This window comes from Cucurbita pepo, chromosome 18, assembly GCF_057944985.1.
Source record: "Cucurbita pepo subsp. pepo isolate OVF chromosome 18, ASM5794498v1, whole genome shotgun sequence".
In the NCBI taxonomy this organism is placed as follows: Eukaryota; Viridiplantae; Streptophyta; class Magnoliopsida; order Cucurbitales; family Cucurbitaceae; genus Cucurbita; species Cucurbita pepo.
In genome coordinates, this window is record NC_141815.1 from 4,590,486 (window position 1) to 4,613,043 (window position 22,558).

Consider the following 22,558-nt stretch of genomic DNA (forward strand, 5'->3'; position numbering starts at 1 on the left):
ACGTTCCATTCGTATTGTCCAAAAGGGACATTAAAAGCCGTTTTGTACTTGTCTTTTTCTGAAATCTGGATTTGCCAAAATCCTGATTTCATGTCAAATTTTGAAAATATTTTTGCATTTGAAATTCTTTGCATTAAATCTGATTTATTTGGAATTGGATATCTAATCCATTCCAAAACCTTATTTAAGGGTTTGTAGTTAATTACTAGTCGCGGAACTCCACGTTCCTTTTCTGCCTGGTTGTTGACGTAAAAAGACGCACATGACCAGGGGCTCTTTGATGGTCTAACAAGACCTTTCTGCAAAAGATCAATAATTTCTGCTTTGCAGAATGTTAGTAATTCTTTATTCATTTGAATAGGTCGGGCTTTTGTAGGAATATTTTTCTCCTCGAAAGCTTTGATATAAGGAAGATCAACTATGTGTTGTTTCCTATTCCAAAAGGCATTTGGGATATTTGAACAAACTTCTTTTTCTAATTGAGTTTGTAAAGTTTTGATTTTAAACTGGACAGTCTTATTTTGAATTTGTTCTTCTATTTTTTTGAATGAAATTTCTTCTTTTAAAAAAGAAATTTGTTTTTCTTTATAATTTAATACATTTATTGATTGAATAATTGTAAATTTGTTTTTCTTTATAATTTAATACATTTATTGATTGAATAATTGTATTCTTTTGAAGGTTATTTATTTCGCTAATCCTTATGGGAAAGAAAGTTAAATTTTATCTTTTTTCCTAAGGCTTTTGATTCTAACCCTTTTTCAGTTATTCTAAAAGGATATAATTGAGTAATGAAAGGAGTACCTAGGATTAGTTCTTGTCCTAAGTCTTTTACTAGAAGAAAGGAATTTACTAAGCAAATTCCATCATTGCAAACATGAACTTTTGATAGTTTGTAATTAATTTTGAGTTTGTTGTTGTTAGCACCTCTAAGGCCCTCAGTAGTTTTTTTAAAATAATTTGTAGGTATTAGGCCTTCTTGAATGCAATTTTGATCGGCTCCAGTATCTATGAGAGCCTTTAGTGTGATTTTGAAATCATAAATTTCTAAGGTAACGAGAGCGTACCATTTTTGAAATTGAGAAGTGGTGATGGCTCCAACGAAGGAACTTTGAAAATCTTCTTCATCCAGGTTCGGTTGCGCCGTTTCCTTTTGTGCTGGCAGCCTTTCCTGAAGATTGAGAATTTCTTGACGAAGCGTATAAGATTCTGACCTGGTTTTAGATCTTAGCGCCTGTACCTCTTGTTTGAGATTATTAATCTCTCTTTGTAAATCTTGAGTAGTGAGTTCTCTCGGTTTTTCAAATCTTTAGAGAACAGATTGGAGTTTGTAGGGATTTCTTTCTTCCCTTTCAGTTGGCTTAGAGATTGTCATGGCATCCCTAAGTCGTTGAGCAATCTTCTGTTGAATTTCTGGGTCTTGAACTTTTTCTACTACTTCGAGTAGAATTTCTTGATCCTTGGTAAGGACATTTATGCATCCTTCGCACGTCCTTTTTCCTTCTTGTTCTGATTCGTATTCTGTGCTAGAATATGAATCAGATTCTTCTTGGAGTTCGAGGATTTCTCCCTCGCTTGATTGCTCTGAGTCGGTTAGGGTCAGTTGTAATAACTGATTTTTCAGCTCTTGATCTATATCCAACTCATTGATCTTTCCTCTGATTGGACACTTGTTAGCATAGTGTCCTTCTTCACGACATTTGAAGCAAGTTTGCTTTTTCTTTCCTCTATGGGTTTTTGTAGGAATATACTTCCTTCTTGAATATGTTGGCTTTTGAGACTGCACGGGTTTACTCCGATATGTTTCTCTAGGCCTGTATGAATGATAAGGTTTTGGATGCGTCTTAACCTTCTTTCGTCTGGAGGTTGATGGAGCTTCTATTCCCTTGCATCCATATTGATCGCAAAATCTGCCAAGCTCTTTTCTGTTTGACATCGAAGAATTGAGCTTGTTTTGAATCTTTGACTCATTACAAAGTCTGAGTCCTTCTTCTATGATGAAGGATGCTATGGATCCGTATGACAAAGTTTGTCATGAAATTGTTCCATTGTACTTTGTCTTAAGACCATCTTTGATCCTCCTTGAGAAGTGTTTTGGTAGTCCATTGACGAAATTCTCTTTCCAGAATTCCAACGAACTATCTGTTCTAATAAGAACTTTGCTGAAGTACATGTCTTTGTACCACCTGAAATCACCTAAGGTAGGGCATTTCAGATTCATGAGTATCTCGGCGGATCTCTCCTGGTATTTTAGAGGGTCGCCGAAGAAGAATTCTATGAGGGTATATATGAGGGTGTTGACAGCATCCTCTACCCTTTCATGTTGTACCTCGATCCTAGTTGATGGACCTTCTTCTTTGATAATTTGAGTAGTTGGTCTAATGACATAGTGGTTTAATATCTGTTGGCGGGTTGTTTCGTCGAGATATTTGTCCCACCAATCCTTGAGTTGCCCGGTAAATTCAGTTACCAAAACTTGAGCTATCTGATGGTCGGATTTATGGCCTTGTAATTTATACGCGCTTGCGGCCATCATCATCTCATTGACAACATTCATTATCAGATAGTCAGACAATCCATCGATATTCCATTCATAGATTGCTAAACCATCTAATGAGCTTGAGTTTGTAGTGTCTTTTCTTCGAACTGGATATCCGAAAAAGACGGTTGAGGATACCAGTTTTTCTGATTACTGGCATTATTTTGACTTCTTCTAGAGATCCTTTCAATTCGATTGTAGAAAGGTTCTTCTCTCTCATTTGCAATCTCGTCTTCGAATTCTTGGTTCTCTTGTCATTGTTAACGACATTGACAGATGAATCTTGAGGCGTCATGGCGGGATTTAATATCCTGTCTAACTTTTCCTTTATCTTGGCCATTGCAGCCTCTTCTTTTGAAATCCTTTTTGTAAATATTTCGAGATTTGCCAGTCTGAGTATTGGTATTGACTCATCAACCTTTGGTACAGAACTGCTTGCCTGTTCCTGCTGAGTACCTGATTTCTTTGAGATTTTTCCCTCGATACTTTCAAGTTGAGTAGCGATCGTGGATAAAATCTTATTTGAATAATTGTTTTGATGCTGGATATTCGTGATATCTTTTAGGGTCGGATTGCCCTTTTCTAGTCCTTCCGGAATATGTTTGAAAGGGCTAGCTTTGACCTTTTCTCCGTAGTAGTTGTCGAATTTGACTTCTTCTAACGGAGGATGTTTCGAATATACCTTGCCTCTTTTGGTAGTCTTCCAACTCCTCTGGGTCAAGGTGCATACCTGCAGAATATTTTCTTCAAACCATTCGAAGAATGGTATATTTTCTTTGATGGCTTCCATATGAGAATACCACTGAGCTCTTAATTCATTTCGCTCAGCGTCTTTGTAGGTTTGGAAGAAGGCATTTCTTTTTGAAGAGTTGGTAGGTGACATAAAATCTGCTTTCAAAAATTCTTTGTCTATCTGGAAATCAGCTGTAATGACATTTAGCTGGCTTTCGTAGACGGATTGAGTATCCATATCCGTATGGGTTGGAGACCTTGAGCCATCTTCATAGTGGATTGACGCCATTTTTTGATCATAACTGACCTCTTTTACCTTTAAGGGGTCATACATTGATCTTGATATTCGTGAAGTACTTGGTCTAGAACTCAGGAATTCTTTTACTTTCGACTCTGACGAAGGTTCTTCGCTGAATTTTTTTTCAACACTTCCATCGTCATGTTCGATGATTTAGATTGGGTTTTGAGATTCTTTCCGCTTTGGAAGATTTGCATCTTCTATTTTCCAGACAGTGCTTCTGGTTATTTGATCCCAAGAGAGTGTTTTTGGGACAGTCACTGATGATTATCCAATATTTGCTTCTATGAGCATAGTCGATCCTTTTGGTGAGGATCTTAATGCTCTTGGAGAAATGTTTGTATTCATGAGCTTATAATAAATCCTTAATATGACGACTGAAGAATGGGTTTCAGCCTTGATGTTTAAATTTTTTGACTGTAAATCTAGCATGAGAGCTGATAATATGTGTGGGTCGGGGAGAGACAGAGTAAAGTTTGGATAACAATTGAAATAGACTGGTCCATTCTCTAAATTGGATTGAACCATTCCCAACAAGGAATTGGAGAAATCTTCACGTCTCTTATCTCGTAAGGAGATAAGGACTGGGATATCTAATCCAAGTCTGAACAATAGTTTTACCGTGACTTGGACAAGACCGACATGAAGATAGTTAAACTCTTCACGATGTTGGAGTATAAGAGATCTTGAAAAAAGATTCAGAGATTCCCTATTGCTATGAATTGGGATGTTCTTCTCTGAGAATTTGATGCATGATCTTTGAGTAAAATTGAAGTTGAAATTTGGTAGATAGTTTTAGGATCTACCTTTGGAATAGTCCAATTTTTGAGTTGATCTTCGATTCTGGCAATCTGGTATTCTTGATTGACAGTATTTGAGATTGTGAGATTTTCTCCCCTTCGATGTTCATTTGAACTTTCTTCTTCATCGGTAGAGCATTTGAGATGGCTTGATTTTCTGAGCTTTCTAAGAAATTCGTTCATAAGATAGATAAGATAAGAGTAGGATGATTTTTCTCTGAATTGTTCAATTGATATTCAAGAGAGAGCTATCGACCGATCGATGCCCTCTTTACATTGATGAAGTCCCTTTATAGACTTCGAGTTTGATCGTAAATTTGAAAAACGTCAACTAAGAGATAAGATCGAATCTAAGAGGATAGGACCCCTGCAAGATCTGTTTCCTATAAGACATAAAGTAAACTAATAATTTAAAAGACTAATAATTTACCGACATTGGTAATTGGCATGTGAGCCTTCACTGTGTGGCTGACAAGTTGTCAATCTGATACCACATAGAAATGCTTAATGACTTGAGCCCTTACGATTTACATGAGCTCTATCATCCTAGCTTAATTAATAATATTTAATACATATTTTTACATAGATGTATTTACATTCTTTCCTACGTTCATCAACATTTCATCAATTTTTTTATGAAATGATGAAATAAGAAAGAGTACATTAATAATAAGAAAAACCAAAATAGACAAAGTGCAGAAGCAAAATTGAATGGAATATGTTCAGATTTGAATTTTTTTTTTTTTTTTTTTTTTTTTTTTACAATTAGTTTAACGACTATTCAATCATTAAGACAAGGACTATCATATTTTAAATCTATCAATGTGGGATTGTTTTAAAGGAGAAATCTATCATATTTACAGGTAAAAAAATAATACATTCATTTAGAACAAGTGGCTAGCTCGATGTCCATAGTCCGAGCACCAAAGAATATATGTAAAAAAAAAAAAGAATATATGTAAAAAAAAAAAAAAAAAAGAAGTGGATGTCAGGTTGAGGACTACCAAGAGCGGAAGGTTACGCTGCTCTGTGAAACCAGCCTCACGCGGTTTCCTTCAACTCTAAGGGCCATGGACACTAGGCCTTCGCCCAAAGCTCATAGCCCAACTCCCTACCTGGAATGCACAGGCCAAAGAACAACTCTCCAACAACCCTAACCAATGGGCAGAGCCAACCTCCAACCACTTTGTTGCCCCCATATGGGTTACAAGCACAGATTACCAAGCTCGGCGATTTCCTTAAGACAAGGACTACTTTATGAAGACTACAACTACATCTACCAAGAGGTTTATATTAGGCCTAGGAGAATCGACCGACTATCCTTCCACCGACAAGAGCGGAAGGTTACGCTGCTCTGTGAAACCAGCCTCACGCGGTTTGCTTCAACTCTAAAGGCCATGGACACTAGGCCTTCGCCGAAAGCTCATAGCCCAACTCCTTACTTGGGATGGACAGGCCAAAGAACAACTCCAACAACCCTAACCAATCGGCTGAGCCAACCTCCAACCACTTTGTTGCCCCCATATGGGTTACAAGATCAGATTACGAAGCTCGGCGATTTTCTTAACACAAGGACTACTTTATGAAGACTACATGTAATTTTAAATCTATTAATGTGGGATTGTTATAAAGGAGAAATCTATCATATTTACTGGTAAGAAAATAATACATTCATTTAGAACAAGTGGCTAGCTCAATGTCCATAGTCCGAGCACCAAAAAATATAAAAAAAAGGAAGTGGATGTCAGGTTGAGTTGAGGACTACCAAGAGGTTAATATTGGGCCTAGGAGAATCGACCCGCTATCCTTCCACCGACAAGAGCGGAAGGTTACGTTGCTCTGCGAAACCAGCCTCATGCGGTTTCCTTCAACTCTAAGGGCCATGGACACTAGGCCTGACCCGCTATCCTTCCACCGACAAGAGCGGAAGGTTACGCTGCTCTGTGAAACCAGCCTCACGGGGAAGAGCCATGGACACTAGGCCTGACCCGCTATCCTTCCACCGACAAGAGCGGAAGGTTACGCTGCTCTGTGAAACCAGCCTCACGGGGTTTCCTTCAACTCTAAGGGCCATGGACACTAGGCCTTCGCCCAAAGCTCATAGCCCAACTCCCTACTTGGGATGGACAGGCCAAAGAACAACTCCAACAACTCTAACCAATCGGCTGAGCCAACCTCCAACCATTTTGTTGCCCCCATATGGGTTACAAGCTCACATTACCAAGCTCGGCGACTTCCTTAAGACAAGGAGTACTTTATGAACACTACATCCAATTTTAAATCTATCAATGTGGGATTGTTGTAAAGGAGAAATCTATCATATTACAGGTAAAAAAATAATACATTCATTCAGAACAAGTGGCTAGCTCCATGTCTATAGTCTGAGCACCCAAGAATATATGTAAAAAAAAAAAAAAAAAAAAGTGCATGTCAGGTTGAGGAGTACCAAGAGGTTTATATTGGGTCTAGGAGAATCGACCCAAAAAAAAAAAAGTGCATGTCAGGTTGAGGACTACCAAGAGGTTTATATTGGGGTCTAGGAGAATCGACCCGCTATCCATCCACCGACAAGAGTGGAAGGTTACGCTGCTCTGTGGAACCAGCCTCACGCGGTTTCCTTCAACTCTAAGGACCATGGACACTAGGCCTTCGCGCAAAACCCATAGCCAAACTCCCTACTTGGAATGGACAGGCCAAACAACAACTCCAACAACCCTAACCAATGGGCTGAGCCAACCTCCAACCACTTTGTTGCCCCCATATGAGTTACAAGCTCAGATTACCAAGCTCGATGATTTCCTTAAGACAAGGACTACTTTATGAAGACTACATCTAATTTTAAATCTATCAATGTGGGATTTTTATAAAGGAGAAATCTATCATATTTACAGGTAAAATAAATAAATAATTTCATAAAGATCAAGTGGATTGCTCGATGTCCATAGTCCGAGCCAGCAAAAATAGATTTAAAAAATAAAAATAAGTGGATGTCAGGTTGAGGACTACCAAGAGGTTTATATTGGGCCTAGGAGAATCGACCCGCTATCCTTCCACCGACAAGAGCGGAAGGTTACGCTGCTCTGTGAAACCAGCCTCACGCGGTTTCCTTCAACTCTAAGGACCATGGACACTAAGCCTTCGCGCAAAGCCCATAGCCCAACTCCCTACTTGGAATGGACAGGCCAAAGAACAACTCCAACAACCCTAACCAATGGGCTGAGCCAACCTCCAACCACTTTGTTGCCCCCATATGGGTTACAAGCTCACATTACCAAGCTCGGCGATGTCCTTAAGACAATGACTACTTTATGAAGACTACATCCAATTTTAATTCTATCAATGTGGGATTGTTGTGAAGGAGAAATCTATCATATTTACAGGTAAAATAGAAAAATAATTTGATTCAGAACAAGTGGAGAGCTCGATGTCCATAGTCCGAGCCAGCAAAAATAGATTTAAAATATAAAAATAAGTGGATGTCAGGTTGAGGACTACCAAGAGTTTTATATTGGGCCTAGGAGATACGACCCGCTATCCTTCCACCGACAAGAGCGGAAGGTTACGCTGCTCTGTGAAACCAGCCTCACGCGGTTTCCTTCAACTCTAAGGACCATGGACACTAGGCCTTCGCCCAAAGTCCATAGCCCAACTCCCTACTTGGAATGGACAGGCCAAAGAACAACTCCAACAACCCTAACCAATGGGCTGAGCCAACCTCCAACCACTTTGTTGCCCCCATATGGGTTACAAGCTCACATTACCAAGCTCAGCGATGTCCTTAAGACAATGACTACTTTATGAAGACTACATCCAATTTTAATTCTATCAATGTGGGATTGTTGTGAAGGAGAAATCTATCATATTTACAGGTAAAATAGATAAATACATTCATTCAGAACAAGTGGCTAGCTCGATGTCCATAGTCCGAGCACCAAAGAATATATGTAAAAAAAAATAAAAAAAAGTGGATGTCAGGTTGAGGATTACCAAGAGGTTTATATTGGGCCTAGGAGAATCGACCCGCTATCCTTCCACCGACAAGAGCGGAAGGTTACGCTGCTCTGTGAAACAAGCCTCATGCGGTTTCCTTCAACTCTAAGGGCCATGTTTACTAGGCCTTCGCGCAAAGCCCATAGCCCAACTCCCTACTTGGAATGGACAGGCCAAAGAACAACTCCAACAACCCTAACCAATGGGCTTAGCCAACCTCCAACCACTTTGTTGCCCCCATATGGGTTACAAGCTCACATTACCAAGCTCGGCGATGTCCTTAAGACAATGACTACTTTATGAAGACTACATCCAATTTTAATTCTATCAATGTGGGATTGTTGTGAAGGAGAAATCTATCATATTTACGGGTAAAATAGATAAATAATTTCATTCAGAACAAGTGGATAGCTCGATGTCCATAGTCCGAACCAGCAAAAATAGATTTAAAAAAAAAAAAAGTGGATGTCAGGTTGAGGAGTACCAAGAGCAAAAATAGATTTTAAAAAAAAAAAAAAAAGTGGATGTCAGGTTGAGGTGTACAAAGAGGTTTATAATGGGCCTAGGAGAATCGACCCGCTATCCTTCCACCAACAAGAGCGGAAGGTTACGCGGCTCTGTGAAACCAGCCTCACGCGGTTTCCTTCAACTCTAAGGAACATGGACACTAAGCCTTCGCCCAAAGCCCATAGTCCAACTCCCTACTTGGAATGGACAAGCAGAAGAACAACTCCAACAACCCTAACCAATGGGCTGAGCCAACCTCCAACCACTTTGTTGCCCCCATATTGGTTACAAGCTCACATTACCAAGCTCGGCGACGTCCTTAAGACAAGGACTACTTTATGAAGACTACAACCAGCCTCACGCGGTTTCCTTCAACTTTAAGGGCCATGGACACTAGGCCTTCGCCCAAAGCCCATATAGCCCAACTCCCTAACTTGGAATGGACAGGCCAAAGAACAACTCCAACAACCCTAACCAATGGGCTGAGCCAACCTCCAACCACTTTGTTGCCCCCATATGGGTTACAAGCTCACATTACCAAGCTCGGCGACGTCCTTAAGACAAGGACTACTTTATGAAGACTACATCCAATTTTAAATCTATCAATGTGGGATTGTTTTAAAGGAGAAATCTATCATATTTACAGGTAAAAAGATAATACATTCATTCATAAAAAGTGGCTAGCTCGATGTCCATAGTCCGAGCACCAAAGAATATATGTAAAAAAAAATAAAAAAAAGTGGATGTCAGGTTGAGGATTACCAAGAGGTTTATATTGGGCCTAGGAGAATCGACCCGCTATCCTTCCACCGACAAGAGCGGAAGGTTACGCTGCTCTGTGAAACCAGCCTCACGCGGTTTCCTTTAACTTTAAGGGCCATGGACACTAGGCCTTCGCCCAAAGCCCATATAGCCCAACTCCCTAACTTGGAATGGACAGGCCAAAGAACAACTCCAACAACCCTAACCAATGGGCTGAGCCAACCTCCAACCACTTTGTTGCCCCCATATGGGTTACAAGCTCACATTACCAAGCTCGGCGATGTCCTTAAGACAATGACTACTTTATGAAGACTACATCCAATTTTAATTCTATCAATGTGGGATTGTTGTGAAGTAGAAATCTATCATATTTACAGGTAAAATAGATAAATAATTTCATAAAGAACAAGTGGATAGCTCGATGTCCATAGTCCGAGCCAGAAAAACTATATTAAAAAAAAAAAAAAAGTGGATGTCAGGTTGAGGACTACCAAGAGGTTTATATTGGGCCTAGGAGAATCGACCCGCTATCCTTCCACCGACAAGAGCGGAAGGTTACGCTGCTCTGTGAAACCAGCCTCACGCGGTTTCCTTCAACTCTAAGGACCATGGACACTAGGCCTTCGCCCAAAGTCCATAGCCCAACTCCCTACTTGGAATGGACAGGCCAAAGAACAACTCCAACAACCCTAACCAATGGGCTGAGCCAACCTCCAACCACTTTGTTGCCCCCATATGGGTTACAAGCTCATTACCAAGCTCGGCGATGTCCTTAAGACAATCACTACTTTATGAAGACTACATCCAATATTAATTCTATCAATGTGGGATTGTTGTGAAGGAGAAATCTATCATATTTACAGGTAAAATAGAAAAATAATTTCATTCAGAACAAGTGGATAGCTCGATGTCCATAGTCCGAGCCAGCAAAAATAGATTTAAAATATAAAAATAAGTGGATGTCAGGTTGAGGACTACCAAGAGTTTTATATTGGGCCTAGGAGATACGACCCGCTATCCTTCCACCGACAAGAGCGGAAGGTTACGCTGCTCTGTGAAACCAGCCTCACGCGGTTTCCTTCAACTCTAAGGACCATGGACACTAGGCCTTCGCCCAAAGTCCATAGCCCAACTCCCTACTTGGAATGGACAGGCCAAAGAACAACTCCAACAACCCTAACCAATGGGCTGAGCCAACCTCCAACCACTTTGTTGCCCCCATATGGGTTACAAGCTCACATTACCAAGCTCGGCGATGTCCTTAAGACAATCACTACTTTATGAAGACTACATCCAATTTTAATTCTATCAATGTGGGATTGTTGTGAAGTAGAAATCTATCATATTTACAGGTAAAATAGATAAATAATTTCATTCAGAACAAGTGGATAGCTCGATGTCCATAGTCCGAGCCAGCAAAAATAGATTTAAAAAATAAAAATAAGTGGATGTCAGGTTGAGGACTACCAAGAAGTTTATATTGGGCCTAGGAGAATCGACCCGCTATCCTTCCACCGACAAGAGCGGAAGGTTACGCTGCTCTGTGAAACCAGTCTCACGCAGTTTCCTTCAACTCTAAGGACCATGGACACTAGGCCTTCGCCAAAAGTCCATAGCCCAACTCCCTACTTGGAATGAACAGGCCAAAGAACAACTCCAACAACCCTAACCAATGGGCTGAGCCAACCCTCCAACCACTTTGTTGCTCCCATATGAGTTACAAGCTCAGATTACCAAGGTCGGCAATTTCCTTAAGACAAGGACTACTTTATGAAGACTACATCTAATTTTAAATCTATCAATGTGGGATTGTTATAAAGGAGAAATCTACCATATTTACTGGTAAGAAAATAATACATTCATTAAGAACAAGTGGATAGCTATATATTTAAAAAAAAAAAAAGTGGATGTCAGGTTGAGGACTACCAAGAGGTTTATATTGGGCCTAGGAGAATCGACCCGCTATCCTTCCACCGACAAGAGCGGAAGGTTACGCTGCTCTGTGAAACCAGCCTCACGCGGTTTCCTTCAACTCTAAGGACCATGGACACTAGGCCTTCGCCCAAAGTCCATAGCCCAACTCCCTACTTGGAATGGACAGGCCAAAGAACAACTCCAACAACCCTAACCAATGGGCTGAGCCAACCTCCAACCACTTTGTTGCCCCCATATGGGTTACAAGCTCATTACCAAGCTCGGCGATGTCCTTAAGACAATCACTACTTTATGAAGACTACATCCAATATTAATTCTATCAATGTGGGATTGTTGTGAAGGAGAAATCTATCATATTTACAGGTAAAATAGAAAAATAATTTCATTCAGAACAAGTGGATAGCTCGATGTCCATAGTCCGAGCCAGCAAAAATAGATTTAAAATATAAAAATAAGTGGATGTCAGGTTGAGGACTACCAAGAGGTTTATATTGGCCCTAGGAGAATCGACCCGCTATCCTTCCACCGACAAGAGCGGAAGGTTACGCTGCTCTATGAAACCAGCCTCACGCGGTTTCCTTCAACTCTAAGGACCATGGACACTAGGCCTTCGCCCAAAGTCCATAGCCCAACTCCCTACTTGGAATGGACAGGCCAAAGAACAACTCCAACAACCCTAACCAATGGGCTGAGCCAACCTCCAACCACTTTGTTGCCCCCATATGGGTTACAAGCTCACATTACCAAGCTCGGCGATGTCCTTAAGACAATGACTACTTTATGAAGACTACATCCAATTTTAATTCTATCAATGTGGGATTGTTGTGAAGTAGAAATCTATCATATTTACAGGTAAAATAGATAAATAATTTCATTCAGAACAAGTGGATAGCTCGATGTCCATAGTCCGAGCCAGCAAAAATAGATTTAAAAAATAAAAATAAGTGGATGTCAGGTTGAGGACTACCAAGAGGTTTATATTGGCCCTAGGAGAATCGACCCGCTATCCTTCCACCGACAAGAGCGGAAGGTTACGCTGCTCTGTGAAACCAGCCTCACGCGGTTTCCTTCAACTCTAAGGACCATGGACACTAGGCCTTCGCCCAAAGTCCATAGCCCAACTCCCTACTTGGAATGGACAGGCCAAAGAACAACTCCAACAACCCTAACCAATGGGTTGAGCCAACCTCCAACCACTTTGTTGCCCCCATATGGGTTACAAGCTCACATTACCAAGCTCGGCGATGTCCTTAAGACAATCACTACTTTATGAAGACTACATCCAATTTTAATTCTATCAATGTGGGATTGTTGTAAAGGAGAAATCTATCATATTTACAGGTAAAAAGATAATACATTCATTCAGAACAAGTGGCTAGCTCGATGTCCATAGTCCGAGCACCAAAGAATATATGTAAAAAAAAATAAAAAAAAGTGAATGTCAGGTTGAGGATTACCAAGAGGTTTATATTGGGCCTAGGAGAATCGACCAGCTATCCTTCCACCGACAAGAGCGGAAGGTTACGCTGCTCTGTGAAACCATCCTCACGCAGTTTCCTTCAACTCTAAGGACCATGGACACTAGGCCTTCGCCAAAAGTCCATAGCCCAACTCCCTACTTGGAATGAACAGGCCAAAGAACAACTCCAACAACCCTAACCAATGGGCTGAGCCAACCACCAACCACTTTGTTGCCCCCATATGGGTTACAAGCTCACATTACCAAGCTCGGCGATGTCCTTAAGACAATCACTACTTTATGAAGACTACATCCAATTTTAATTCTATCAATGTGGGATTGTTGTAAAGGAGAAATCTATCATATTTACAGGTAAATTAGATAAATACATTCATTCAGAACAAGTGGCTAGCTCGATGTCCATAGTCCGAGCACCAAAGAATATATGTAAAAAAAAATAAAAAAAAGTGAATGTCAGGTTGAGGATTACCAAGAGGTTTATATTGGGCCTAGGAGAATCGACCCGCTATCCTTCCACCGACAAGAGCGGAAGGTTACGCTGCTCTGTGAAACCAGCCTCACGCAGTTTCCTTCAACTCTAAGGACCATGGACTAGGCCTTCGCCCAAAGTCCATAGCCCAACTCCCTACTTGGAATGGACAGGCCAAAGAACAACTCCAACAACCCTAACCAATGGGCTAAGCCAACCTCCAACCACTTTGTTGCCCCCATATGGGTTACAAGCTCACATTACCAAGCTCGGCGATGTCCTTAAGACAATCACTACTTTATGAAGACTACATCCAATTTTAATTCTATCAATGTGGGATTGTTGTAAAGAAGAAATCTATCATATTTACAGGTAAAATAGATAAATACATTTATTCAGAACAAGTGGCTAGCTCGATGTCCATACTCTGAGCACCAAAGAATATATGTAAAAAAAAAATAAAAAAAAGTGAATGTCAGGTTGAGGATTACCAAGAGGTTTATATTGGGCCTAGGAGAATCGACCCGCTATCCTTCCACCGACAAGAGCGGAAGGTTACGCTGCTCTGTGAAACCAGCCTCACGCAGTTTCCTTCAACTCTAAGGACCATGGACACTAGGCCTTCGCCCAAAGCCCATAGCCCAACTCCCTACTTGGAATGGACAGGCCAAAGAACAACTCCAACAACCCTAACCAATGGGCTGAGCCAACCTCCAACCACTTTGTTGCCCCCATATGGGTTACAAGCTCACATTACCAAGCTTGGCGATGTCCTTAAGACAATGACTACTTTATGAAGACTACATCCAATTTTAATTCTATCAATGTGGGATTGTTGTGAAGGAGAAATCTATCATATTTACAGGTAAAATAGATAAATACATTCATTCAGAACAAGTGGCTAGCTCGATGTCCATAGTCCGAGCACTAAAGAATATATGTAAAAAAAAATAAAAAAAGTGAATGTCAGGTTGAGGATTACCAAGAGGTTTATATTGGGCCTAGGAGAATCGACCTGCTATCCTTCCACCGACAAGAGGGAAAGGTTACGCTGCTCTGTGAAACCAGCCTCACGCAGTTTCCTTCAACTCTAAGGACCATGGACACTAGGCCTTCGCCCAAAGCCCATAGCCCAACTCCCTACTTGGAATGGACAGGCCAAAGAACAACTCCAACAACCCTAAGCAATGGGCTGAGCCAACCTCCAACCACTTTGTTGCCCCCATATGGGTTACAAGCTCACATTACCAAGCTCGGCGATGTCCTTAAGACAATGACTACTTTATCAAGACTACATCCAATTTCAATTCTATCAATGTGGGATTGTTGTGAAGGAGAAATCTATCATATTTACGGGTAAAATAGATAAATAATTTCATTCAGAACAAGTGGATAGCTCGATGTCCATAGTCCGAGCCAGCAAAAATAGATTTGAAAAAAAAAAAAAAGTGGATGTCAGGTTGAGGTGTACCAAGAGGTTTATATTGGGCCTAGGAGAATCGACCCGCTATCCTTCAACCAACCAGAGCGGAAGGTTACGCTGCTCTGTGAAACCAGCCTCACGCGGTTTCCTTCAACTCTAAGGACCATGGACACTAGGTCTTCGCCCAAAGCCCATAGTCCAACTCCCTACTTGGAATGGAGAGGCCAAAGAACAACTCCAACAACCCTAACCAATGGGCTGAGCCAACCTCCAACCACTTTGTTGCCCCCATATGGGTTACAAGCTCACATTACCAAGCTCAGCGACGTCCTTAAGACAAGGACTACTTTATGAAGACTACATCCAATTTTAAATCTATCAATGTGGGATTGTTTTAAAGGAGAAATATATCATATTTACAGGTAAAAAGATAATACATTCATTCATAACAAGTGGCTAGCTCGATGTCCATAGTCCGAGCACCAAAGAATATATGTAAAAAAAAAATATCCTTCCACCGATAAGAGCGGAAGGTTACGCTGCTATGTGAAACCAGCCTCACGCGGTTTCCTTCAACTCTAAGGACCATGGACACTAAGCCTTCACGCAAAGCCCATAGCCCAACTCCCTACTTGGAATGGACAAGCCAAAGAACAACTCCAACAACCCTAACCAATGGGCTGAGCTAACCTCCAACCACTTTGTTGCCCCCATATGGGTTACAAGCTCACATTACCAAGCTCAGCGATGTCCTTAAGACAATGACTACTTTATGAAGACTACATCCAATTTCAATTCTATCAATGTGGGATTGTTGTGAAGCAGAAATCTATCATATTTACAGGTAAAATAGATAAATAATTTCATAAAGATCAAGTGGATAGCTCGATGTCCATAGTCCGAGCCAGCAAAAATAGATTTAAAAAATAAAAATAAGTGGATGTCAGGTTGAGGACTACCAAGAGGTTTATATTGGCCCTAGGAGAATCGACCCGCTATCCTTCCACCGACAAGAGCGGAAGGTTACGCTGCTCTGTGAAACCAGCCTCACGCGGTTTCGTTCAACTCTAAGGACCATGGACACTAAGCCTTCGCGCAAAGCCCATAGCCCAACTCCCTACTTGGAATGGACAGGCCAAAGAACAACTCCAACAACCCTAACCAATGGGCTGAGCCAACCCTCCAACCACTTTGTTGCTCCCATATGAGTTACAAGCTCAGATTACCAAGGTCGGCGATTTCCTTAAGACAAGGACTACTTTATGAAGACTACATCTAATTTTAAATCTATCAATGTGGGATTGTTATAAAGGAGAAATCTACCATATTTACTGGTAAGAAAATAATACATTCATTAAGAACAAGTGGATAGCTCGATGTCCATAGTCCGAGCCAGAAAAAATATATTTAAAAAAAAAAAAAGTGGATGTCAGGTTGAGGACTACCAAGAGGTTTATATTGGGCCTAGGAGAATCGACCCGCTATCCTTCCACCGACAAGAGCGAAAGGTTACGCTGCTCTGTGAAACCAGCCTCACGCGGTTTCCTTCAACTCTAAGGACCATGGACACTAGGCCTTCGCCCAATGCTCATAGCCCAACTCCTTACTTGGAATGGACAGGCCGAAGAACGACTCCAACAACCATAACCAATGGGCTGAGCCAACCTCCAACCACTTTGTTGCCCCCATATGGGTTACAAGCTCACATTACCAAGCTCGGCGATTTCCTTAAGACAAGGACTACTTTATGAAGACTACATCTAATTTTAAATCTATCAATGTGGGATTGTTATAAAGGGAAATCTATCATATTTACCGGTAAGAAAATAATACATTCATTCAGAACAAGTGGCTAGCTGGATGTCCATAGTCCGAGCACCAAAAAATATATGTAAAAAAAAAAAAAAAAAGTAGATGTCAGGATGAGGACTACCAAGAGGTTTATCTTGGGCCTAGGAGAATCGACCCGCTATCCTTCCACCGACAAGAGCGGAAGGTTACGCTGCTCTCTGAAACCAGCCTCACGCGGTTTCCTTCAACTTTAAGGGCCATGGACACTAGGCCTTCGCCCAAAGCTCATAGCCCAACTCCCTACTTGGAATGGACAGGCCAAAGAACAACTCCAACAACCCTAACCAATGGGCTGAGGAAATGCTTAATGACTTGAGCCCTTACGATTTAGATGAGCTCTATCATCCTAACTTAATTAATAACATTTAAGACATATTTTTACATAGATGTATTTACATGAAATAAGAAAGAGTATATTAATAATAAGAAAAACCAAAATAGACAAGGTGCCAAAAGAAGGAAAATTGAATGGAATATGTCAGGGAACATATTCCATTCACGGATTTGAAATTTTTATTTATTTTTTTTTTTTATTATTATTCAGTCATTGAGATGATGATATCTACAAAGGTGGTTGTGAATCCAAAAATGGATCATTGAGATCATAGATCGTGTCTTCATTTTTTTCCTCTATAATAGAAGGAGAAGACGTTGAACCGACTAATGTGGCTTCTTGAAGAAGCTTTTGAAAATCAGCTTCCGAAGTTGTCTGGGCTAATGCGGCGAGTAGCCTCGACTTTGAATTAAGGAATTCGGAGGTCTTCTTCTTGGATAAATCCTGAAGGTGGCCATTCTCAGATAGCCAGACCTTTACCGCTTTGATGTCTGCGTGGGTATAAGTATATTTATCCCACCATTTGATTTTGATAATTTTGAAGACTTGTTTTATTTGGTCTTCGGTCTCTTTAATTTGAAAATTCCAAGTTAAAATCCAAGGAATTTGAAAATATACGCAAAAGCGCATGGTCAATGGAAATGAGATTTTGAATATGTTTTGAACAAAATAGTGGAACGATTCTTGTATTGGAACTGGAAATATATCTTTGGCTGATCCAAATATTTTCCACCATTTGATGAACCAAAATGGGTAATGAATTTTATGAGCATTCTGGCAGAATTGAATGAACCATGAATGCTCGTAATTTTGATACCAAATGACATTGAACCATGCCATTTGATAGTCTCTGTATGAGTAAGAATGAGGAACAAAAGGTTTTGAGAATGTCTTTTCCGTGTATGGGTCTTGATTCCAATACGTCGGATTCATGACTTTAAAAATTTTTAATTTTGAATACGCGATTTTCGAAGGATCATCGCGACTCGGAATATGAGTAATTTTGACGGACTTTGTGTCGACTAGAATGAATTCATAAAACCTTCTGGTTTTATGAAGATCTTCTGGGATATAAAAGAATCCCGATGGATAGGCTTTTTTAACGACTTCGTCGATTTTCGGGTCGTCGTATTCTGGTTCTACCAGAGCTTCTGGTATAGACACAGATTTTTGAACATAGGTTTTGATTTCAGGAACTGGAGAAAAACGAACGGGAACAACCGCGTCCGAGCAGGTCGAGGGGACAGAAGGTCCCTTTGAAGTGGAAGAGACAGTGGGTCTCGATGGAGTAACGACAGATGGCCGTGTTGAAGAGGCTGAAGGCCTCGTCGGAGTGATAACCTCCGCCTGTTTCTGAGAAAGCTTTGCTTTAGATCTAGTCACCAATGTGAAGCCAGAATCCATTGCATAGCTGTCGGATGTCATTGGAGTAGGTGTGCTTGAAGAAGCATTGGGCTTCTTCCCTTTTTCTATCACTTTCTTACCGGTCATTGCTGGGAGATGGAGATGGGTTAGGGAGAATTTTTCTTTGAGAGTAAGAACTCTCTTGAGAGGTAATCTGCCAAGGGGTTTTCGATCCCTTTTATAGGCAAAATCTGAAAGTCGAAGCAAGATAAAATGGCTTGCCATCTAGCAAAAATTTGTTTAGACACAAGATTCTTGACATCTTTTTCTAAAACAAATTTAGATGCCCTTGAGTCGGTTTTGATAACAAAACTTTTGTTAATCAAATCACTTTGAAATTTTTGTACACAAAGTACTATTGAAAGTATTTCTTTCTTTACTGTTGAATAATTTTTTTTTAGTAGAATTCCATATTCCCGAATGGAAACGGACAATGGATTCTTTCTTGTCAAGGGACTTGATTTTTTGGACTGTTTGGTATGTTCTTCAGTCCAGTCCAGGGCTTTGGATTCTTTTTTGGTCTCTCAAAAAGGGGCTTGCAGATGGGTATGATATTTTGAAGGAAATCAGACACATAATTGAGACATTCCAAAAATCTTTGTAGTTGGGTCTTATCTGTAATTTGGTTGGAAAGTTTGCAAACTCAATGGACCTTTGAATGGGTTTGATTAGACCCAAATGAATTTCAAATCCGAGAAAACGGATTTTTGTTTGAAAAAGTTTAATTTTGGGTTTAGACACAACTAAACCGTTTCTTTTGACTGTCGTCAAAAATGTTTGAAGATGCTTAAAGTGTTGATCGATGCTTTGAGAAAAAATCAGAACATCGTCAATATAAACAATTGAAAAGTCTTGAAAAGGATTGAAAATATCATTCATAATCTTTTGAAATTCGGATGGAGCGTTTTTTAGCCCAAATGGCATAACGTTCCATTCGTATTGTCCAAAAGGGACATTAAAAGCCGTTTTGTACTTGTCTTTTTCTGAAATCTGGATTTGCCAAAATCCTGATTTCATGTCAAATTTTGAAAATATTTTTGCATTTGAAATTCTTTGCATTAAATCTGATTTATTTGGAATTGGATATCTAATCCATTCCAAAACCTTATTTAAGGGTTTGTAGTTAATTACTAGTCGCGGAACTCCACGTTCCTTTTCTGCCTGGTTGTTGACGTAAAAAGACGCACATGACCAGGGGCTCTTTGATGGTCTAACAAGACCTTTCTGCAAAAGATCAATAATTTCTGCTTTGCAGAATGTTAGTAATTCTTTATTCATTTGAATAGGTCGGGCTTTTGTTGGAATATTTTTCTCCTCGAAAGCTTTGATATAAGGAAGATCAACTATGTGTTGTTTCCTATCCCAAAAGGCATTTGGGATATTTGAACAAACTTCTTTTTCTAATTGAGTTTGTAAAGTTTTGATTTTAAACTGGACAGTCTTATTTTGAATTTGTTCTTCTATTTTTTTGAATGAAATTTCTTCTTTTAAAAAAGAAATTTGTTTTTCTTTATAATTTAATACATTTATTGATTGAATAATTGTAAATTTGTTTTTCTTTATAATTTAATACATTTATTGATTGAATAATTGTATTCTTTTGAAGGTTATTTATTTCGCTAATCCTTATGGGAAAGAAAGTTAAATTTTATCTTTTTTCCTAAGGCTTTTGATTCTAACCCTTTTTCAGTTATTCTAAAAGGATATAATTGAGTAATGAAAGGAGTACCTAGGATTAGTTCTTGTCCTAAGTCTTTTACTAGAAGGAAGGAATTTACTAAGCAAATTCCATCATTGCAAACATGAACTTTTGATAGTTTGTAATTAATTTTGAGTTTGTTGTTGTTAGCACCTCTAAGGCCCTCAGTAGTTTTTTTAAAATAATTTGTAGGTATTAGGCCTTCTTGAATGCAATTTTGATCGGCTCCAGTATCTATGAGAGCCTTTAGTGTGATTTTGAAATCATAAATTTCTAAGGTAACGAGAGCGTACCATTTTTGAAATTGAGAAGTGGTGATGGCTCCAACGAAGGAACTTTGAAAATCTTCTTCATCCAGGTTCGGTTGCGCCGTTTCCTTTTGTGTTGGCAGCCTTTCCTGAAGATTGAGAATTTCTTGACGAAGCGTATAAGATTCTGACCTGGTTTTAGATCTTAGCGCCTGTACCTCTTGTTTGAGATTATTAATCTCTCTTTGTAAATCTTGAGTAGTGAGTTCTCTCGGTTTTTCAAATCTTTAGAGAACAGATTGGAGTTTGTAGGGATTTCTTTCTTCCCTTTCAGTTGGCTTAGAGATTGTCATGGCATCCCTAAGTCGTTGAGCAATCTTCTGTTGAATTTCTGGGTCTTGAACTTTTTCTACTACTTCGAGTAGAATTTCTTGATCCTTGGTAAGGACATTTATGCATCCTTCGCACGTCCTTTTTCCTTCTTGTTCTGATTCGTATTCTGTGCTAGAATATGAATCAGATTCTTCTTGGAGTTCGAGGATTTCTCCCTCGCTTGATTGCTCTGAGTCGGTTAGGGTCAGTTGTAATAACTGATTTTTCAGCTCTTGATCTATATCCAACTCATTGATCTTTCCTCTGATTGGACACTTGTTAGCATAGTGTCCTTCTTCACGACATTTGAAGCAAGTTTGCTTTTTCTTTCCTCTATGGGTTTTTGTAGGAATATACTTCCTTCTTGAATATGTTGGCTTTTGAGACTGCACGGGTTTACTCCGATATGTTTCTCTAGGCCTGTATGAATGATAAGGTTTTGGATGCGTCTTAACCTTCTTTCGTCTGGAGGTTGATGGAGCTTCTATTCCCTTGCATCCATATTGATCGCAAAATCTGCCAAGCTCTTTTCTGTTTGACATCGAAGAATTGAGCTTGTTTTGAATCTTTGACTCATTACAAAGTCTGAGTCCTTCTTCTATGATGAAGGATGCTATGGATCCGTATGACAAAGTTTGTCATGAAATTGTTCCATTGTACTTTGTCTTAAGACCATCTTTGATCCTCCTTGAGAAGTGTTTTGGTAGTCCATTGACGAAATTCTCTTTCCAGAATTCCAACGAACTATTTGTTCTAATAAGAACTTTGCTGAAGTACATGTCTTTGTACCACCTGAAATCACCTAAGGTAGGGCATTTCAGATTCATGAGTATCTCGGCGGATCTCTCCTGGTATTTTAGAGGGTCGCCGAAGAAGAATTCTATGAGGGTATATATGAGGGTGTTGACAGCATCCTCTACCCTTTCATGTTGTACCTCGATCCTAGTTGATGGACCTTCTTCTTTGATAATTTGAGTAGTTGGTCTAATGACATAGTGGTTTAATATCTGTTGGTGGGTTGTTTCGTCGAGATATTTGTCCCACCAATCCTTGAGTTGCCCGGTAAATTCAGTTACCAAAACTTGAGCTATCTGATGGTCGGATTTATGGCCTTGTAATTTATACGCGCTTGCGGCCATCATCATCTCATTGACAACATTCATTATCAGATAGTCAGACAATCCATCGATATTCCATTCATAGATTGCTAAACCATCTAATGAGCTTGAGTTTGTAGTGTCTTTTCTTCGAACTGGATATCCGAAAAAGACGGTTGAGGATACCAGTTTTTCTGATTACTGGCATTATTTTGACTTCTTCTAGAGATCCTTTCAATTCGATTGTAGAAAGGTTCTTCTCTCTCATGTGCAATCTCGTCTTCGAATTCTTGGTTCTCTTGTCATTGTTAACGACATTGACAGATGAATCTTGAGGCGTCATGGCGGGATTTAATATCCTGTCTAACTTTTCCTTTATCTTGGCCATTGCAGCCTCTTCTTTTGAAATCCTTTTTGTAAATATTTCGAGATTTGCCAGTCTGAGTATTGGTATTGACTCATCAACCTTTGGTACAGAACTGCTTGCCTGTTCCTGCTGAGTACCTGATTTCTTTGAGATTTTTCCCTCGATACTTTCAAGTTGAGTAGCGATCGTGGATAAAATCTTATTTGAATAATTGTTTTGATGCTGGATATTCGTGATATCTTTTAGGGTCG

At 39.9% G+C, this 22,558-nt stretch overlaps 21 non-coding genes and 3 pseudogenes across 21 annotated transcripts; all 24 read right to left on the reverse strand.

The window, feature by feature from the left end:
* Positions 1-5,313: 5,313 nt before the first annotated feature.
* LOC147787123 (signal recognition particle RNA) lies at positions 5,314-5,600 on the reverse strand (annotated as a pseudogene).
* A 25-nt stretch (positions 5,601-5,625) lies between these two features.
* Positions 5,626-5,925, reverse strand: LOC147787124 (signal recognition particle RNA). Its single transcript, XR_015414057.1, has one exon.
* Positions 5,926-6,314: 389 nt separating this feature from the next.
* On the reverse strand, positions 6,315-6,600 carry LOC147787125 (signal recognition particle RNA; annotated as a pseudogene).
* Positions 6,601-6,858: 258 nt separating this feature from the next.
* LOC147787126 (signal recognition particle RNA) lies at positions 6,859-7,162 on the reverse strand. The gene has a single exon (XR_015414032.1).
* Positions 7,163-7,348: 186 nt separating this feature from the next.
* Positions 7,349-7,651, reverse strand: LOC147787127 (signal recognition particle RNA). Its single transcript, XR_015413936.1, has one exon.
* Positions 7,652-7,837: 186 nt separating this feature from the next.
* LOC147787128 (signal recognition particle RNA) lies at positions 7,838-8,140 on the reverse strand. The gene has a single exon (XR_015413956.1).
* Positions 8,141-8,329: 189 nt separating this feature from the next.
* LOC147787129 (signal recognition particle RNA) lies at positions 8,330-8,632 on the reverse strand. The gene has a single exon (XR_015414013.1).
* A 243-nt stretch (positions 8,633-8,875) lies between these two features.
* LOC147787130 (signal recognition particle RNA) lies at positions 8,876-9,178 on the reverse strand. Its single transcript, XR_015414022.1, has one exon.
* Positions 9,179-9,601: 423 nt separating this feature from the next.
* LOC147787131 (signal recognition particle RNA) lies at positions 9,602-9,907 on the reverse strand. The gene has a single exon (XR_015413970.1).
* Positions 9,908-10,092: 185 nt separating this feature from the next.
* LOC147787132 (signal recognition particle RNA) lies at positions 10,093-10,393 on the reverse strand. The gene has a single exon (XR_015413927.1).
* Positions 10,394-10,579: 186 nt separating this feature from the next.
* Positions 10,580-10,882, reverse strand: LOC147787133 (signal recognition particle RNA). Its single transcript, XR_015413938.1, has one exon.
* Positions 10,883-11,068: 186 nt separating this feature from the next.
* Positions 11,069-11,372, reverse strand: LOC147787134 (signal recognition particle RNA). Its single transcript, XR_015414024.1, has one exon.
* A 155-nt stretch (positions 11,373-11,527) lies between these two features.
* Positions 11,528-11,828, reverse strand: LOC147787135 (signal recognition particle RNA). The gene has a single exon (XR_015413928.1).
* A 186-nt stretch (positions 11,829-12,014) lies between these two features.
* Positions 12,015-12,317, reverse strand: LOC147787136 (signal recognition particle RNA). The gene has a single exon (XR_015413961.1).
* A 186-nt stretch (positions 12,318-12,503) lies between these two features.
* Positions 12,504-12,806, reverse strand: LOC147787137 (signal recognition particle RNA). The gene has a single exon (XR_015413921.1).
* A 187-nt stretch (positions 12,807-12,993) lies between these two features.
* Positions 12,994-13,296, reverse strand: LOC147787138 (signal recognition particle RNA). The gene has a single exon (XR_015413992.1).
* A 189-nt stretch (positions 13,297-13,485) lies between these two features.
* On the reverse strand, positions 13,486-13,786 carry LOC147787139 (signal recognition particle RNA). The gene has a single exon (XR_015413917.1).
* Positions 13,787-13,976: 190 nt separating this feature from the next.
* LOC147787140 (signal recognition particle RNA) lies at positions 13,977-14,279 on the reverse strand. Its single transcript, XR_015414191.1, has one exon.
* Positions 14,280-14,467: 188 nt separating this feature from the next.
* LOC147787141 (signal recognition particle RNA) lies at positions 14,468-14,770 on the reverse strand. Its single transcript, XR_015413955.1, has one exon.
* A 186-nt stretch (positions 14,771-14,956) lies between these two features.
* LOC147787142 (signal recognition particle RNA) lies at positions 14,957-15,259 on the reverse strand. The gene has a single exon (XR_015414011.1).
* A 125-nt stretch (positions 15,260-15,384) lies between these two features.
* On the reverse strand, positions 15,385-15,681 carry LOC147787143 (signal recognition particle RNA). Its single transcript, XR_015414070.1, has one exon.
* Positions 15,682-15,867: 186 nt separating this feature from the next.
* Positions 15,868-16,171, reverse strand: LOC147787144 (signal recognition particle RNA). The gene has a single exon (XR_015414028.1).
* Positions 16,172-16,353: 182 nt separating this feature from the next.
* Positions 16,354-16,656, reverse strand: LOC147787145 (signal recognition particle RNA). Its single transcript, XR_015413924.1, has one exon.
* A 210-nt stretch (positions 16,657-16,866) lies between these two features.
* Positions 16,867-17,080, reverse strand: LOC147787146 (signal recognition particle RNA; annotated as a pseudogene).
* Between the last annotated feature and the right edge of the window lie 5,478 nt (positions 17,081-22,558).